Raw genomic sequence first — 14,254 nt, forward strand, 5'->3', positions numbered from 1 at the left:
GCGGGGCTCGAACTCACGAGCTGTGAGATCATGACCTGAGCAGAAATCAAGAGTCAGATACTCAGCCGAGCCACCCAGGCGCCCCAATGACCTTTTTTTTTAATTGTGGTAAGATATACATAGAATTCACCCAAACGATCAATCTTACCATCACTGAAAGTGACAAAGGGACATGTGCCAGAAATGACACAACAGGAGGTACCCAGTACCGTCCGCCAGCCATTCTCTGGGAGCATGAAACCAAAGTGACCCTGAAGGTAGTCAAACTTCCAGACAAGCACCGTCAAACAGAAACATGACGCCAGTCCCACGCAATTGAAAGTTTTCCGGTAACAAGATGAAAAACATACCAGGTGGCGTTAGTTTTCTGAATATATTTTAGCAATCTAATCCCTTCCAAATGTTATCGTGTCAACGTATAAACCTTTAAAAATACTCGTCGGGTGTTCGAAAGGTTCGGTTTCAGAATTTGAATTTAAATTCGTTAAAATTAAGTACAATGGAAAGTTCGTTTCTTCGGGGCACTAGCCACCCGCGGAAAGCGGTTTTTAGGGAACCACTCGCTGAGGTTCGGGAGTTATTGTTTCTGTTGGACGTGCATCCGGGTGGAATAGCATGTTGTTTACAATTTGCTTTAAAAAGGAACCTCCGGGGGCACCTGGGTGGCTCAGTCGGTTGGGCGTCCGACTTCAGCTCAGGTCATGATCTCGCGGTCCGTGGGTTCGAGCCCCGCGTCGGGCTCTGCGCTGACAGCTCGGAGCCTGGAGCCTGCTTGGGATTCTGTGTCTCCCTCTCTCTCTGCCCCTCCCCTGCTCATGCTCTGTCTCTGTCTCTCAATAATAAATAAACGTTAAAAAAAATTTTTTTTAAGGGAACCTCCAGGGGTGCCTGGGTGGCTCCGTCTGTTAAGCGTCCGACTCCCGATTTCAGCTCAGGTCGTGATCTCACGGTTCGTGAGTTCGAGCCTCATGACCGGCTCTGCATGACGGTGAGGACCCTGCTTGGGATTCCCTCTCTCCCTCTCTCAAAACAAATAAATAAACTTTAAAAATTAAATAAAGAGGAACTTCCACAAAAAATAGAATCCATTACAAAAATAAAGTGAAAAGGTCAACACGGATGGCAGGCTGTACGGATGATGGTTGAACCTGTGTGACGAGAGCGGATCATGGGGCTGTATTACACTATTGGCTATGCTTTGGTGTATGTTGGAAATTTTTCATCATAGGTAAAAAGAGAAAAAGAAGAAGAAAGAGTGAGTCCCGCTCATTGCTTTCCCCGTCATGACTTTCTGACCTTCCTTTTGATGGTGAACAATCCTGGCCAGCTTTTCTACCTCTCACGTCTGAGCTGATAATTCCGTTTCCCTGGGCCAGAGAATCTCAGATTTTTTGGTGCATAAGAGTCCCCTGGGCCCAGGGGCACCTGGGTGGCTCAGTTGGTTACGTGCCTGACTCTTGATCTGGGCTCAGGGCGTTGTCTTGCCGTTCGTGAGTTCGAGCCCTCTGTTGGGCTCTGCGTCTAGTGGAGGCTGGTTGGGATTCTCTCTCTCTCTCTCTCTCTCTCTCTCTCTCTCTCTCTCTCTCTCTCAAAAATAAATAAATAAACATTAAAAAAAAAAAAAAAAGAATCACCTGGGCCCAATTCCCAGAGGTTCTGAACCCAGAGGTGGGGGAAGTAGCAAGAAATCGCATTTTTAGCAGATACAGGAAATAGTTCTGATGCGGGTGACGAGGGCTGAGTAGTGGCCCTCAAAGTGATGTGTTTCCATCCTAATCCCCAGCAACCGTGACTATGACTTTATTTGGACAGAGGGCTTTTGCAGAGGTAGTTAGGATCTCGAGATGAGATTCATAAATGTGTAAATGCTCATGGCAGCCCCGGGGAACTAATACTCAGGGGTTCCTCAGCTCACCCTTGGAAACACCACCAGAGACTGCTGTGCGGATGACGAGTGGTGTCTAGTGGGTCCCAAGACTAGAAATCACAGGGGTTTTTTACTGCTGAAGGAACCACAGAGCAGCGTTCTGGACGTTGTCCTGTGCGCCTGGATCACTGGGGGCTCTTGTTACAGGCACGTTCTGGATCAGTAGGTCTGGAGTGGCCGCAGGTGCTGCGGTCCAGGACCCACACTTCAAGGCTGAAGTCTTAGCCCCCTAAGTCCCAAGAAGCTGTGGTCAGTAATTTCTGAGCCGGTGCGTATAGACATTTTGTCTGGGGGGAGGATCCACGGCTTGCCTCCTTGCACTTTTTTCATTAATTTTTTTTAATGTTTTTATTTATTTTTGAGACGGAGAGAGACAGAGCATGAGCAGGGGAGGGGCAAAGAGAGAGGGAGACACAGAATCGGAAGCAGGCTCCAGGCTCCGAGCGGTCAGCACACAGCCTGACGTGGGGCTCGAACTCACGGACCGCGAGATCGTGACCTGAGCCGAAGTCAGTCGCTTAACCGACGGAGCCCCCAGGCGCCCCGCCCCCTTGCACTTCTGAAAATGCAAGCACCCCGGAAAGGCTCCGATCTTCCCACAGCCCAGGGGCTGCAGAAATGGAAGCATCAAGAAGAGATTTCCCCCACCACCCCTGCTCCCCCCCACCGCAGGATCGTGCGGCCAAGGGCCCAAGACGGCAAACCTCAAGCCTCTGTGGCTTGGTGTTTGATTTGGTTTGCACGGCAGTCCTTTGAAAGTACCTTTGAAAGTATGGTCGACATGTCAACGTTGGGAAATTTTACACAATAAACCAGCCTTCAAGACTGTCTTGGAAATGGGTGAGTTCTGACCACGCGGCCCGTCTGTTTGCGTGGCAACGATTGGCTGGAGGGGAGTATCTCGTGTCGCCTGACCGCACCCCTCTCCCTGCCCTATTGCCTCTTTACCCGACCAGCTCCACTCCCCGTGGGGCCCCTCCAGGTTTGGGATTTGGGGGCCCCGGAGGTGGTTACAGAGTTGGGCCCGGGCCCTAAATCCCCACCCAGCCACCCACCCACCCCCGTCCGTCTGTTTTCCTGGTGTAACCTCACTCCCCAGTACACAGACCTCCTTGCGACTGGACCGAGCGGGGGCTCTATCTGAGCAGAGGTTCAGCGGCTTTGAAATGCCACTCGAGCTCAGAGGTCTCTTTACAGAGCAGCCACCAGTGTGTCTACAAACAGTGGCTCTTTGTTTTCCGTTTCCTTTACCCCTGTGGTGACTTTTATTGCTTAATTATTACACGCCCCATGCTTCTGAGCCGCCTAATTTATGGCCGTGCTTTCTAATGACACGAGATGCGTAATCTCCCAGTATCTACCCCAAGAGGCCATTCACAGCAGAAGAGCTATCTTCCCAGCAGCCCCCACTGCATACATCACCGAGAGCCTCCTTCGAGGCCCGCCCGCAGCCCGGGCTGACCGGCTTTGTGTCATCGTCCTCCTCCGGCCAGTGGTTATTACCTGCGAAAGAGGCAGGGAGGGGCTCGGAGCCAGAGACTGGTTCGGGGGCCCCTGGCGGCCCCAGCCTGGCTGGCTGGGGGAGCAGGTTCGGGCCGTGTCCGCTCTGGCTCGTTAACTTGGATAAAAAGGCGGAGAGGCTTGTCAGGACCTAAATCGGATCCCCTCACCGTCGGCCTAGATCGGGGCCACGGGGTCCCCGCACTTGGCACGCGCTCAGCTTCTCCTGTGCCTTCCAGGCTCAGCTGTTGGGTCACCTCCTCAGGGGGCCTTGGGCGACAGCCCGGCCTTGGTCGGCCCTCGCCGGGTCCCCTCCCTCGCACAAGCGCACCGGTTCATAGGTTCGAGGGTTTGTGACCGGCCTCGGCCACTGAAGGCCAGCACCACGAGGGCAGGAATGATTCGCGTCCAGTGGCACTGCTCCCAGTAACTGTTTGTGGCGTTGAAGAAAAGAAGGGAGGCGAGTCAGAGAAAGAAAGATCGGGCACGATGCCAGGAGATACACCTTTTCACAGCTCGGGGTACTAGAAGTTAGGCTTAGATAGGAGGTATAAGGATAAAGGCAGTAAATTGATGGTGCCTTTCTCTTTTTTTAAGTCTTTAACATTTATTTTTTATTTTTTTATTTTTGAGAGGGAGACAGAGAGCAGGGGAGGGGCAGAGAGGGAGACACAGAGTCCGAAGCAGGCTCCGGGCTCCGAGCTGTCAGCGCAGAGCCCGACGGGGGGCTCGAACCCACAAACCGTGAGATCATGACCCGAGCCGAAGTCGGACGCTCAACCGACTGAGCCACCCAGGCGCCCCGGAAATTGCCTCTCAGTGGAGGAAGAGAGGTCTTTTTAAACAAATAGCGTGGAAACAACCGGACGTTGTGGGCAAAAGCCCACAAAACAACCCTCCACCTAAGTCTCATACCTTCTGCAAGAATTAACTCAAAATGGATCGTGGATTTCACTGTAAACCGATAAAACTTTCTGAAGAACGCGTAGGAGGAAATTGTCAGGAGCTCGGGCCACGCTTGGTGCGGGGTTCTTGGACTTGGCATCAAAAGCATGATCCGTAAGAGAAAACAAAATTATAAATGGGACCCCCTCAAAACGAAGAACTTTGGCTCGTGGAAGGTCCTCTCAAGAAGATGAAAAGACCATGGGGTGCCTGGGTGGCTCAGTTGGTTAAGCGCCAGACTTCAGCTCAGGTCGTGATCTCACAGTTTGTGAGTTCGAGCCCCGCGTCGGGCTCTGTGCTGACAGCTCGGAGCCCGGAGCTGCTTCGGATTCTGTGTCTCCCTCTCTCTCTGCCCCTCCCCTGCTTGTGCTCCGTCTTTCTCTCAAAAATAAATACACATTAAAAAAAAAGTTTAAAACCTCAAGGTTGACTGAAGTGCCTAAAACATCAAGAGAGCTGTGAGCACTGGGCCCGGTCTTCGGGCTCTCACAGCTTTGCTATCAACAATATTCCAAGGCTTTTCAGACTTTGCATAAAAAAGTTTCCCAAATCATGGGGCACCTGGGGGGCTCAATCAGTTAAGCATCCGACTCTTGGTTTTGGCTCAGGTCATGATCTCACGGTTCGTGAGTTTGAGCCTCATGACAGGCTCTGTGCTGGCAGCTAGGAGTCTGCTTGGGATTCTCTCTCTCTCCCTCTCTCTCTGCCCCTCCCCTGCTCACGCTGTCTCTGTCTCTCTCCAAATAAAAAGATAAATAAATAAATAAACGCTTCAGATCATTTTATCACCCCAAACTGAGACAAGGAGAACGTAGACGCCGTCGATCGGTCTCACTTGTAACAGCAGAAGAGAGAATGAGAAGTGAGATATTCCCAGGCCAAATCGGGCCATGTGTTAATAACCAGAGGCCCTGACGTCAGCCCTCTGCCCACCCTGGGGCCTAGGGGTAGGGGGGTGGGTCACTCAGGGCACAGCTCAACCCCTGCCCCTTCCCACTGAGCTTCCGGGGTAGGGCGGGGAGGGAAGAAACTTTTCTCCCAGCGAAGCCAGAAGTCTGGATTACTACGCTTGGCTGGACATCTTAACCGGCGCCCGGAAATGGTCTTTTGTGCTGGACGTGAGCAGAAAAGCCTAGGATGTCTGGGATCTCAGCGGGAAAAGGAGCCGGGCGGGGGAGAAGTTGACCCTCGGAGTCTGAACACGACATGGACATTCCAGAGTTCCCCTGCGGCTCCCACTTGTTGCCTGCGCTGGTCACATTAGTAGAACTATCGGCATCTTTATTAGGAAATATTACATAGCTGCCAAAAAGGATGAGGCGGCCGCATGTGTAATGACCCGGGAAGATCTCCGAGACCTACGGGAAGTGTAAAAACACAAGTCGGGGGAGAAAGAGGCATGCATACACGTCCATGTACATCCACACAGGTGTGGACAGGTGGAGAAAAGCCTGGAAGGGTGCGGGGCTGGCGGCAGGCACAGGGGGTGGGGCAGTCGACTTACTGCTTATGGGACTCTTGTGCAATGAATAATATAGAAAAGACAAGAAAGGAAGGGAGGGAGGAGGGGAGGGGAGGGAAGGGGAGGGGAGGGAGGGAGGGAGGAAAGGAAGGAAGGAGGGAGGGAGGGAAGGAGGGAGGGAGGGAAGGAGGGAGGGAGGGAAGGAAGGAAGGAAGGAAGGAAGGAAAGAAGGAAGGAAGGAAGGAGGTAGGGAAGGAAGGAAGGAAGGAAGGAAGGAAGGAAGGGGGAAGGAAGGAAGGAAGGAGGGAGGGAAGGAGGGAGGGAAGGAGGGAGGGAGGGAAGGAAGGAAGGAAGGAAGGAAGGAAGGAAGGAAGGAGGGAGAGAGGGAAGGAAGGAAGGAAGGAGGGAAGGAGGGCAGGAGGGAGGGAGGGAAGGAAGGAAGGAAGGAGGGAGGGAAGGAGGGAGGGAGGGAGGGAAGGAAGGAAGGAAGGAAGGAAGGAAGGAAGGAAGGAAGGAAGGAAGGAAGGAAGGAATTCCAAGTTTGAGAGGTTAGGTGACCCAGCCAGGGCCACACAGCCAGTAATGGGGGTGACGGGTCCAAGCCCACCCCCCATCCCCTGAGGCCATGACACCAGAACTCCCCACGAGCAGCCTCGGGGGACCGGAAGGCGGCTGCCAAGGGCCCAGCGGTGCCCGGGCTGTGAGGCAGTTCCAGCATTCTCCGGGGTCCCTGACCCTTCGAGGGTGCATCGTAAGGAGCTATTTTCCTCGTTTTCTTCTGCGACTGCTTTTTGCTGCTACTTGAAAACATGCTCAGCCTTTTTTAAAAGTCAATGTGGTTCTTTATAATCATAATAACAAAAGGCGTTTTTTCCGCCCCAAAATGAATGATTTTTGCCACAGGCTGAGAGCCCCTGTGGTCACAATTACAGCTATACCCTATCTGCAGCTCTCTTTTCAGAAGCTGGAGGGGGTGCCCACAGAAGGTCTTAATTATTTATCCTCACTAAATGAGCCGGGAAAGGTGGGAGTGGGGACGCCCGCACCCAGAGAGGTCAAATGGCTGATCCAGGGTCACACAGCACATTCCGCCAGCAAAGCCCGGACCCCTGCCCTCCGGCTACAGCCGAGGAAATGCCAATCGATTTGCGCAGAGGCTGAAGGGGTCTGCCAGGGGCCCGCCTGCAGACAGAGAGCGGACCCAGGGGGCCTGGCCCCAGCGGGGTCCTCCTGGAAGCAGGGAAAGGGGTTCCGGGGACTGGGGAGGTCATGGAAATGTGATGAAGTTTCACTGAACACCCAGGCGTATATGCTTTTTTTAAGTGGTCCTTACACCCAACGTGGGGCTCGAACTCACGACCCCCGAGATCAAGAGTTAGATGCCGTACCGACTGAGCCAACCGGGCACCCCGCGTCCAGCTGTGTTGTCAAAATTCATCCAATGGGCACCTGAGCCATCTCAGTATCCATAAATTACACCCCAATAAAGCTGTTTGAAAAGGAAACACTAAAAAAAAATTTTTAAAAAGAAAAAAACTAAGGCGACAGACTGGGGAGGAAATAGCCAAGGCAGGAGTCATAACAGAGGAAGGTCTTTGTGAAGGTACTAGGGAGCCATGGATGGTTCCTGAGCGAGAGGAGAGAGGGAGAGGCGCGGCGACAGCCACGCTTCACAACTGTTGCCGCGGGGGTAGGTTTGAGGACCCAAGACCACTGCAGGGGAGGAAGGACTACACATCCCACGAATGAGATCTCAGCCCTGCGTTCGCTGACTCCTTTGTCCGTTCATCCACTTGACCCAGCCAGAAGCACGAGTGGGCTCCACTAACGAGCAGAGAGGGCCATCCCCTCTCCGAAAGGCAGGGACACGACACGCAGCAAAAGTAACGACAATCATCACAGCCCCCACTTCTGCCTGCGGCTTCAATCCTCAGCACGACCCCTCTAGAGACAGATGCTGCTATTCCTGTTTCAAGGTGGGAAATCTGAGGCTCCGAGAAGGTCACTGTCTCGCCCAAGACCACGCAGCCAGTGAGGATGGCATTTGTGTGGGGGGCCCGTGGGCTCTGCGGCCCTAAGAGCCAATTGGAGCTCAGAGCAACTTAAACTCAGCAAGGGCGTGAGAGGAGGAAAGTCCTCTCTGGCTCTCTGAGCCTTTTTTTTTTTTTTTTTTTAAGTTTCTTTATTGATTTTGAGGGCGGGAGGGGCAGAGAGAGAGAGAGAGAGAGGGAGAGAGAGAATTCCAAGCAGGTTCCATGCTGCCAGCCTGGAGCCCCACACGGGGCTCAAACCCACCAACCGTGAGATCATGACCCGAGCCGAAGTCAAGAGTCGGACGCTCCCTCTCTGAGCCTTTTGCTGGATCTTTGAGGATGAGTAGAAGGTAGCTGAAGTGAAGCAGGGAGGCTCTGGACAGAGGGGTCGGGGGTTGGCATGAACAAGGCCAGGGAATCAGATCAGGCCGGCACCGTGCCTCCTGGCCCCGCACTGGGCATCGGAAGACGACAATTCAGAAACACCTCCGGTTTTAATGAGCACGTACTATACCAGGCCCGCCACTGAGCACTCCAGCCGCATTCCCACTGATCCCTCAGGACTCGGAAAGGGAGGAAGAACGTTCCCGCTTTCACCTGGGGAAAGTGAGGCTCGGATAAATCAGGCAACTTGCCCGGGTTTGCTCGCTGACAGGGAGCGGCCAGGTGCCAGAGCTGGGGGCCCCCGTCCAGGTTCTCCATCCGGGCTCTAAAGAGCCTGCCCCCTTAAGGTTGGGCCGTGCGCTCAGTGACCCCAAGGCGGGTCCACGCGATCCACTCGTCGCTGTCCCGTGGCCTTTCCGGGCGGCCTGATGGGTGCCTGATGGCTTTCCTACCCCTTGCCGCCCCGGAGGGTGTCCCCTCTGCGCAGAGAAGGCCGGTGGGTCCTGAGCCTTGGTGGCCCCGTCCCCGGAACGTCAGGCCTTCACGGGTGGTCCCGAGGATTCCCGCCGCGTCTGAGCAGTGCCCATCAGCGACGAGCTGTTCGCCCCCGACCCGGCAGGAACCTCTCAGGGAAGTCGCCCCCGCCGCCCTGACGTTTCCGCCAACAACAAAACCGTGTCAAAACTCAGTCTAATAAAGCGGAAAATGGGGAATAAAATGAAACGCAGTCAGCCCGGCTCGGGGTGGGCCTGCGAGAAACTTCAAATTAGTTCAACCCGATCTATCTCTGCGGCTCCGCGATTGATACTCCAGACCAGGGGTTGATCTCGCATGAAGGCACCAGGGACGAGCAAGGGAAATGGAAATTATCATTTGCAAACATTAGGCTGACACTTTGTGCGTGCGGGGGGATGGGGGGCTGACAGCCGAGATTTGCCAGCTCGGCTCCTCTCTGCCAAAGAGCGCTCTGCGGATTAGGGGGCCCCTTTCAAGGCAGCCCACCTTCATTTTTGCTGCTCATTAAAACTTTGTGCAGCCGGAGAACTTGGCGGAAGAGAGGAAGCTGCAGGAACCTTCTGAGGGACTCTTCAGGTACACATTTGTTGAAAGGTGTTTGAGAAGGGAGCCTTGGGTCTGACAAACCGGATTTTAGTACCGGCTCTCCGTTCACAGCGGGCTGAAATAATTGGTCATCAGTGACTACTAATTCGGTTTAGTAGCCAGAGGCAATTTTTTTCTTCCTGGAAAATCAATGACAGCACGGAGGTCTGTTCAACGTGATTCGGCTCAAAACCGGTCCTTCTTTGGCGCTTGATGCTTCCTCCAGTGGAGACAGCTATTTTGTTACAATGAAATTAAAACCCATCTCTAATATGCCAGCGACTGCTGCCCCCGGGGGGCGGGGCGGGCGCGGGCACTGGTACCCGCACGGCCTCGAGGGCGCAAGGAGTAGACAGGGGCCTCCGGGACGGGCCGCGGCCGGGGGACGGGCGGCAAGGTCTGCTTTGGGAGGCGGAAAGAGGCTGCAGGGCTGGGCTTCTGTCAGAGGCTCTAAATCAAGACCGAAGCCACCAGGGACGCGGCCGGTGACACCGTCTAAGGAGCCCCAGCTGGGGGCTTGCGCTCTCAGACAGGGCCCGGCGGCACGCTTCTGGGCTGGGGTGCCTTCCTTTCTCCTCCGTACCCGAGGCTTCCTGAATGGGCTCGGGTCTGACGGCCAAGTGACTTCAGTGACCGTCTACTGAGCACCTCACTGTGCCTACGGTTGTATCGCTGTTTGTTCAAACGAGCGATTCTGGCTAACTTTGCCTACACGGTAACAAAGCCACGGCTGAATCCCTGTTTTGGCTTTTTAAGTTTTTTTTTTTAATGTTTATTTATTTATTTTGAGAGAGAGTGGGGGAGGGCAGAGAGAGAACGAGAGAGAGAATCCCAAGTAGGCTCCGTGCTGTCAGCTCAGAGCCCGATGGGGCACTCGAACTCACGAACCGGGAGATCATGACCTGAGCTGAAATCAAGGGTCGGACGCTCAACCGACTGAGCCACCCAGGCGCCCCTTTTTTGCTTTTTTTCCCTTAATTAAAAATTTTATCGAGACAGTTGTGGGTCCATAAGCAGTTGTAAGAAATAAAACAGAGATCACATGTACCCCTTACCCAGTTCCCTCAATGGTAACGTCTTGCAAAACAGAAGAAGGAAATCACACCCAGGATGTTGACATGGAGACTGTGCACCCACCTTATTCAGATTCCCCGCATTTATTCCTGCTCTTTTGTGTATGTTTCTATGCCATCTCATCACACGTAGAGGCTCACGTACCCACCACCCAGGCAAGATAGAAAACAGCCCATCGCCCCGGATCCCTCCTGCGGTCTTGAGAGCCATGACCCCTCCCTCCCATGCTGCACCTCGTGCCAGGGACCACTCTGCGTCATCGTTATAAGAACCTCACCAGAGACAGGAACAGGGATTATGTCACTCCCCGTTTCACTGGTGAACCGGTTGACAGGGGCACCTGGGTGGCTCAGTTGGTTAAGCATCGGACCTGCGGTCTCAGCTCAGGTCATGATCTCGCGGTTCGTGGGTCTTGAGCCCCGCATCCGGCTCTGCCCGGGCAGTGCGGAGCCTGCTTGGGATTCTCTCTGTCTCCCTCTCTCTCTGTCCTTCCCCTGCTCATGCTGTGTCTGTCTCTCAAAAAATGCACAAACATTTTAAAAAAAAAGAGTTGTGGTTGTTTTTTTTTTAAGTGTAATTTTTTTTAATGTTTCTTTATTTTTGAGACAGAGAGAGACAGAGCATGATGGGGGAGGGTCAGAGAGAGAGAGGGAGACCCAGAATCTGAAACAGGCTCCAGGCTCTGAGCCGTCAGCACAGAGCCCGACGCGGGGCTCGAACTCACGGACTGTGAGATCGTGACCTGAGCCGAAGTCGGCCGCTTAACCGACTGAGCCACCCGGGCGCCCCTGTGGTTGTTGTTTTTAATCCAAACGCCTGGCCTTCCTGAATGAGGCATTAGATTGTCTGGTAATGGCAACGCTGGGCCCCCACTCCCACGTATCGGTAGCCCGCTGCCCTTAGACCAGGTGGGTGCTCCCCGGCTTCCCTGTACCTGCCAGGCCTCTGCAGGCGGGTGACACCGCAGCCCCGCCCTGTGCCTCCTGAGTAACAATACCTGGCGGCTCTCTTCCCAAGAGCTCAAAGAACTCTCTACTGGTGACCTCACACCGTGTCTTCTGACCCGGGAGGACGGAGTGTGGACCCCACTCGCAGACGGAGAAAGGGAGGCCCACAGAGATCCTAGGTGATGTGGTCAGATCCCTCCACCCAGGAGCAGGAGAACCTTGTGTTGAGGGTGGAGACTTCGGACTTGGAGGCTGGCTCTCCGTGCTCCTCCCTGCCTTCATCTCTGCTCCCCCGGAAGGGGTGGGGGAGGAGAGGAAACTCCCTCGGAGGAGGAAGGCTTTGGACGGGCCTGAGGGAAAAGGCAGGGCCAAGCTGTCCCCTGGGCCAGGAGGCCTGGAGCCCAGGCCCTAGGACACTGTTAGGGACCCACGAAGATGTTTTAATTTCTTTTCAAATCAGCACAGCCGTAGCATAGTTTTAATTATTATAATACTTTTTTTGTGTGGAGGAAGGGGCTCACGAAGGCCAGAGTGCCCGGGCCCACGGAAGTCTGGCCGTAGCCAGCTGCCCGGGAGCAGGAAGACGGGGCCTGGGCTGTGTGTCACAGAACGCGTTTCAATCCCATTGAGGACACAGACCCTGAATCTTGAAGGCCAGTAAGAATCACCCAGGGAGTTTATTCAAAGTACAGATGCCCATGGGGGCGTCTGGGGGGCTCAGCCGGTTATGCGTCCCACTCTTGATCTCGGCTCAGGTCACAACCTCACGGTTTGTGAGTTCGAGCCCCGCATCGGGCTCTGCTCTGGATTCTCTCTCTCTCTCTCTCCCTCTCTCTCTGCCCCTCCTGTGTGCGTGCTCTCTCTCTCTAACAATAAATAAATAAACGTCAGCAACAAAGTACAGATGCCTGAGTCCCGCAGTCAGACATTCTGACCCACCAGGATGGGGGCCCAGGCATCTGCATTTTACCCCACCCCACGGGTGATCCTGGCTCGTGTGGTCCCCGGTCCCCTCTGGGGGTTACAGCTCTGAGCCTTTCCTGGGCAGAGGACCCTCCAACCTGGGGCCACCGGCCGCAGCGTAGGGTAGGACGGAGGAGCTGGCCGGGAGGCGTGGGCCCCAAGGGCACACCGCGATGCCCACTTCCCTCCTCACCCCCACAGCTGCCTCATTCTTAATTGTCGCCCCTTGGCCCGAGGGCCTGTCTTTTCTAACTAGCCGGGAGGAAGGGCGGTAATTGAGGCGCAGCTCTCTCTCTCTGGCAGGACTCTTAGAGCTAATTAGAGAAGAGGACCTCTGGGCTTGTGGTTATTTTTTAATTGTTTGTGGATCCAACATAAAAGCTAATGACAGAGGAGGGAGGCCCAGTTAGCAGCAGACTTCTGGCTTCTAAATTTGTCTAAGAGGTCATTTGCAATTTGTTAACATTTTTCACAAGGGTGAAGTCAATTAGCAGTTACCCCACACAGGCGCCCAGAGGCGGCGGCGGCCGCAGGATGGGCGGAGGAGCCTGGCTGGAAGCTTCCCTCAACCTTGGGGGCCTGCACCCGAAACTGGGGAGCTCCCCTCCTGGGCACCTGCACCTGTGCAGAGGGGCTGTGGCTTGAGCCCCTCTGGGGGGAAAAGGCTCAGAGAAGCCAGTGGACAGGACAGGGGACGACATGCCTTCTGGACCACTCAGGAGCCTGCCGTGCAGGGGTCCTGGCGTCTGGGGACACAATGAATAGCAGGTAGGGCATCCCTGTCCCGTGGGGGTGGGGGTGGGGGGCAGTGAGGGAGGCAGAGAGAGCACCGGCGTCTGGTGTAAGCCGAGGAGGGTCGCCCTGGAGCCCAGCTGCTCCGCCCGTGAATGTGACCCGGAGGAATCTCGCACCCGGGAAGCGAGGAGCCCCGCCGCGTGTCCGGCGATGGAGGACGGACACACCCACCCAGCGGACCAGGGCGACATTTGCAAAGGTGCGGGGTGAAAAAAGCAAGTCGCCACGCAGCGTGATTTGTGTGGTTTGAAGCCACGCGAACTCACCTGCGTTATTTATGGACCTCGAACGGTGTAGGAAAGATTGGGGAAATCTGGACGGAAAGCATGCCTCTTCCAACCTCGGGGTGGTCCTCTGGGAACGGAGGGAAGGGCGTGGGGTGAGGGAGGGGTGAGATGGGGCTTCAAGCTGCATTTGTTCTATTTTATTATTTTTTAAATTGAAACAATTGTTTAAATATTTATTTTTGAAAGAGAGAGACAGAGCGTGAGTAGGGAAGGAGCAGAGAGAGGGGGAGACACAGAATCCGAAGCAGGCTCCAGGCTCCGAGCTGTCCGCACAGAGCCCGACGCGGGGCTCGAACTCACAGACCGCGAGATCATGACCTGAGCCGATGATGGCCGCTCAACAGACTGAGCCCCCCAGGCGCCCCGAGTTCTAGTTTATTTCTGTAACGATAATTTTTTTAAAAGCCTCAGGTGCAAATACGGCCAGGCGGTTAAGTTTGCTGAATCTGAGCGGCGGGTTCATGGAGTTGGTTATGAAACTTCTGAACTTTGCTGTGTTTTTGGAGAGTTTCCTAATAAACACAGAAACGCAGAAAGGAGGGGCGAAACATTTGCTCCTCTGGGAGGCATCGATACCTCTCGTCTTTTCTCTGATTAAAACCTTTGATCGCAAACTACTGTCTTGTTTTCCACAAAAACATGATGGGACACACGTAACAAGACTCCAGCAGCACAAATCCCCAGGCAGTAACTCTAAAGGCAGTTGCCTCCTAAGGGCGCCTCGTTGGCTGAGCAGCCGACTCTTGGTTTCGGCTCAGGTCATGATCTCACGGTTTGTGAGTTCGAGCCCCACGCCAGGCCCCACACTGACCGTGCGGAGCCTGCTTGGGAACTCT

The 14,254-nt window shown here is 54.6% G+C and overlaps 1 protein-coding gene across 1 annotated transcript in view; it reads right to left on the bottom strand.

The window, feature by feature from the left end:
* Positions 1 to 14,254, bottom strand: part of CFAP77 (cilia and flagella associated protein 77) — a 131,409-nt gene that overhangs the window by 32,721 nt on the left and 84,434 nt on the right. The window lies entirely within an intron of this gene.

This window comes from Acinonyx jubatus, chromosome D4, assembly GCF_027475565.1.
Source record: "Acinonyx jubatus isolate Ajub_Pintada_27869175 chromosome D4, VMU_Ajub_asm_v1.0, whole genome shotgun sequence".
NCBI lineage: Eukaryota > Metazoa > Chordata > Mammalia > Carnivora > Felidae > Acinonyx > Acinonyx jubatus.